At 40.3% G+C, this 5,316-nt stretch overlaps 1 pseudogene; it reads left to right on the top strand.

Moving 5' to 3' along the window:
• Positions 1–1,728: 1,728 nt before the first annotated feature.
• Positions 1,729–5,114, top strand: LOC106735282 (CDK2-associated and cullin domain-containing protein 1-like; annotated as a pseudogene).
• The last annotated feature ends 202 nt before the right edge of the window (positions 5,115–5,316 follow it).

A 5,316-nucleotide genomic window follows, 5' to 3' on the forward strand; every position in this document is an offset into this window, starting at 1 on the left:
TGGGAGTCCAGTGACATAGCCATTATGCTAACTGCTGGTCCCAAAATGAGACCATCTTTAGGCAACAGATAAAAGTTTTAAATTCCAGGGGCCAGCAGGTGGTGTAGTGATTAAGGTGCTAGACTTCCACATGACACACTGAGGTTTGACTCCTAGATCTAGCAGCTTGAAATTCACACAGGGCACATTCCCAAAATCCCAAGAGGAGAATTTAGAAGGGATGGTGCCATGATCATTACCTCTGGGGGGTGATATCTCATTTTCTGTCTCTCTGTCTTTTTCTCTCTGGTGAGCACACCCACCCTATAGCAAAAATCCCCTTTAAAATATGTGTAATTACAAAATTATAATGTAGTTTTAACATTAGGTAATACATCTACTTAGCCCGGTAAATAATATTTTCATAGAGACAGTGGAGACAGGTATAGGAGCTGGGACAATGAGAAAGTGTGTGAGAGAGAATGAACTCGACTCTGAATATAGAATAGTCAAGTGTGAACTTAGCACCATGTAGCAAGGTAGAGGTCAGTAGATAGCAAAGTACATTAGGTAACCTTAGGATTAAGGGAGATTTTGCTCAAACTCACCTACTTTGATTTCATAGAAAACAGACCTTGGTAAAGTTTGGGAAGCCTGAATAAACTTTGGTCAAACCGAGAATCTTTGTCAATACAGAAAGAATTATTTAAAGAATGAACCAGCAGGTGGTGTGGTTAATGTGCTGGACTCCCACATGGCCAACCATGGTTTGAATTCTGAACCTAATGGCTTGGTTTCTCACATTCCTTCACTCTCTCTGGTCAAATTTAAAAAATAATAATAAATAAATAAATTTAATAAATAATTATTTGAAAAGAAAAATAAGAATTATTTAAACAAAAGTTTAAAACTATTTAAAGCTAATTGAGTCCATCCTCTTTCTCACACAGCTATTTAAAACTATTTTAAAACAATCCTGCAGCTAACTCTGTAGTCTAGGTTTGAGACCCAGAAGCTTGTAAATCACACTGGGTGCCTCTGCATGCATGCCCAAAGTCCTGAGGAGAATGGGGATGGCTATCCTCTTCAGGGAGTGTTTTCTTATTTTCCCTCACTGTGTCTCTTGCTCTATAGCAAAAACTTAAAAAACAAAAATTAAATATCTTAATAGTAAAAACAAAACCATTTGAGAAATGTTTAGAAATATTACATTGGGGGTACAAATGATGCACAGTAGTAAAACACAATGCTGCAAGTGGGTGACTTACCTGGAAATATTTCTGGGATTTATGGTTAGAGAACTACTCGGGTATGCTGAGCATATGTGTGCTGTGGTTCAAGTCTGGCTGAGTATGAGAATTAATCATGATACCAAGACTCTCTTGAGGGTGCTGTCTCTCTCATGGAAGAAAAAAACTTTTTGTAATAAAAACTGAATCCTCTAGAAAAATTAAAATATATAATTAAATAAAAATATTTATATAACTAAATAGTTAAGGCCTCATGCCTCCATGACCAGCTGGCAATGGGTGTGAGTGGCACCACCTTTGCACTCAGTATGGCAAAGATGATAGGCCAGAACAGCACCACAGCCACCCCTGGGGTATGCCAGGCACTGTCCATTGGGTACTGCATTTACTTTGATTGAAAGCAATGGAGTGACCTCACTTCTAGAACAGGCTGCAACAATAAAGAAACAGAAGTTTGCCACGGAGAGAGCTGGGCTTTCCTAGTTACCTGACCTTAAAGATGCTGAAGCAGTTCAAAGTCTTCCCTGAAGAAATTCAGCTTGCTGAAGAGTTGGTCACCCAAGGTGAGTAAGAGAAGATGGTGGACTGTCTGACTAATGCCATCGCTGTGTGTGGACACCCACAACAATTGCCTCAGGTGCTGTAGCAGACACTGCCAACTCCCATGTTTCAGATGCTGCCGACCAGACTCTCAACAACCAATTGAAGAATTTTTTAAAGAGATTTTTTTCCATAGGGTGACGGAAATCACTGGAGAGAGAGACAGAGATGGAGATAGTGACAGAGAGAGTGAGAAATCAACTCCCAGCACAAATGTCCATGCATGCCACACCACAATTCTTCCCATCCATTCTACTTCTGGGATCTTGGGCATGAGCATATTTGCACCTTGCATGAGTTTCAAGCCACCAGGTCTGGGACTCATACCATAGTTGACCGTGTGGGAGTCCAACCAGGTAATAGCTATACTGTCTGCTGGCTACCATCAGAGTATTTTAAGTGTTCAGAGCTTGACTGAAAATTATGTGGAGTGAGACATGAATATCAACATAATAAAATCACAATTAATTATATTTTAAAATATCTGAATGTGGAAGTTGAGCAGCTCTAGAGAATAAGGGGAAATATGCTAGTTATAGGACTGTCCTATGCTGAAATCTACCAAAGATATTGTTTATTTTGTGTAGATCTATTTGTCTGTTTTATTCATTTTCTCAGTTAAAAATATTTTTATAGAAAACTTCTCATTTTATAAATACACTCATTAGTTGCTAAGATACCATGGGTTTCTTTTATTCCTAAAACAAATAATTAAAATATACATATAATATGAAATATTTGACCCCCAAAAAGGGGAGGGACAGGTCAAAAGAGCTTATTTTTTTATAATTATTTTATTTATTATTGTTCTTTTTAAAAAACTTTCCTGTAGGACATGAACATTTATAAGACAGAGAGAGAAAGGGAGAGAGAGAGAGAGAGAATGTGAGATAGCAAGCCACATGTCTGGGCCTAGAACTGCTCTCTAGCATGTGGGACTCCAGTGCCTTAACCACAATGTAACCTGCTGGTCCTGAATGCAATTTTTTTAGAAATACACACAGTTTTCATATAAATTAAAAAATTGTATAGAAACTTATGTTTATGAAAATTGCATATTAAAGTTTCTGAGAGACCATTTCTTCCCATTTGCTCTCAGACATTAAAAACAAAATTAATACAGGTAAAATGCCCTGAAGGGTGCTACTGCTTTATGACTGCTGGTCCCAGTAGGAGAGCTCCCAAGCACTCACCACCATCCTCAGCCTGTCCAAGATGGCAGGCCTGGGGAGAGCAAAACACCTGGTACACTGCAGCCTTCACCACTAGCTTATTTCTGCCTCTGGCAACGTGAGCTCCAGGAGGTAGCTGTTCCCCCTCACTCAGGGGTTGTGACAGGCAGCAGGTTCCTGTTAGGCAGGCTGGTGCAGGGAAGGGGAAGAGGGAGAAGGATGAAGGAAAGAATAAGAGGAGAGGGACAGCTATGAATGATGATGGATGACCAGAACTACAACTAGGAGGTGGCCTTGTAAGGTTTTCTGCAGCCACTGCCACCTCCACCATCACTTTGTTGATGGTGGAGATGTTCCTGCCTGAGAGTTTTCAGGGACATTGCTAGTGGTGTCAGCCTTCTCTGTGGATAGAAAAGGCACAAAGGAGGGGCTCTTGATGGGGTCCCCAACACCACTGGAGGTCAAGGGGGTGACCATGATGTTAAAGAGCTACCACTTGGCTTCAGCCAATGCAGCCCCCACCCCAGCTCTACCATCAGTATCAACACCTCCACCTCCAAGCTCTTAGTGTATATGACTATTAAAGATGACAAGAGCACATACTGGAGGCTTCAGATCACTTAGTGGTTAGACGCTAAATATTGATATGATCAACTGTGGTTCAAGTACCAGACACAGCAGGTTTAAATTCATGCCAGACACATGTGTATGTGTGTCAAAAATCTAGAGAATAGAATAAAAGTGAAGAAATTACAACATGGCAACCTCTCACAGAGGGTAATTTCTCACTTTCTGTGTCTATCTTTTTCTCTCTCTGGCAATCAAACATGCTCTATAGGAAAAATCCCTCTCTAAAAAAAATTCTGGACAAAATTGGATAGTGTCATAGATGAACTTTTAATATAGAATCCGGATGACTATACCCCTATATCCTATGAACAGATATACAGCTGTGTGTATGAGTGTGTAAGCCAGCAGCACTGGAACAGATGTATAGTGATCTGATTTTAAAAGTTAATCACTTAGAGGGACCAGCAGATGGTGTAATGATTACACTGCTGAACTCCCATGTAGTCGACTGTGGTTCAGGTCCCAGATTCAGTGGCTTAAACTCACATAGAGCATGTGTTTATGTCTGTGTTTATGCCTATGTTATGCCCAAGATCCTGAGAAGAAACTGGAGCAGAAAGAATTGAGGCATGGTCATCCCACCTCGAGATGACTTCTTGCTGTCTCTCTGTCTCTCTCTGTCTTTCCAGTTAGAGCATGTATCCTATAGCAAAAGTCTCTTTTCAAAAAAAAAAGAAATATATCACTTAGCATCTCAAAAGAGTTGCATGCCAGTCCTGCAGCTCTCTATACTGAAAGAGTTAATATAGCTCTTAGACAATACATGGGAGCATCACTGAGCATTGTGCCTCTTTTCCTATATACGAAAAAGCTTTACATTGAAACCAGCTTTAAAAAGACTTAAAAGGTGGCCTTATAAAGCTGTTCATGGAACATGTTAAGAAAAGCACATTTACAACAGAATGGCTTTACTTTTTTGGGGGGATAGGTTTTTTGTTTTGTTTGTTTGTTTTCTGTTTTTTGGGTTTTTTTGTTTGTTTGTTTTTGTTTTGTTTTGTTTTGTTTTGTTTTGTTTTTTGCTATAGGTGGCTTGTGCTCGCCAGACAGACAGAGACAGAGAGACAGAAAGTGAGAAATCACCCCCCAGGGGGGATGGCCATGCCACAATCCCTTTTCCTCCATTCTCCTCTCGGGATCTTGGGCATGCACACACATGTGCCCGGCATGAGGTTTTTAAGCCACCAGATCTGGGATGCAAACTGTGATTGACTATGCTAACTGCTGGTCCCAGAATGGCTTTACTTTTAGAAGCCCAGACAACACCATCTCAGGTCACATCTACTATGGCAAATATTGTGAAGGCCTGTATACTCTCACACCAGAATCCGTTCAGATGACTCCAACTCTGTTTCCTAAATTTATCTCAAACATTTTCCCTCTGGCAGTAGAATATGGACTTTCTGAATATGCTGCTCAAGATCAGAAACTTCAAAGAGAACTTATTCATAGTCATTTTACCGGAGGTGACAAGTCCCAGAAGTGAGCTCAAAGTGAGTTGCCTTGCAAAAATTCATCAGCATATGCAAGTTCCAGGGGGAACAGACAGTGAATGTAGTAAATATAACTTCCTTCTGAAAAAGAGGATGCACCAGAGCTGCAGAGAGTGTACTCAGAACACAGTGGGGGCCTCAGACACTCAGGAACTCTGACAAAGATATATTTTTAAAAGAGGATTTGGTATAAGG

This window comes from Tupaia chinensis, unplaced genomic scaffold (assembly GCF_000334495.1).
Source record: "Tupaia chinensis unplaced genomic scaffold, TupChi_1.0 Scaffold000352_1, whole genome shotgun sequence".
Classification (NCBI taxonomy): domain Eukaryota; kingdom Metazoa; phylum Chordata; class Mammalia; order Scandentia; family Tupaiidae; genus Tupaia; species Tupaia belangeri.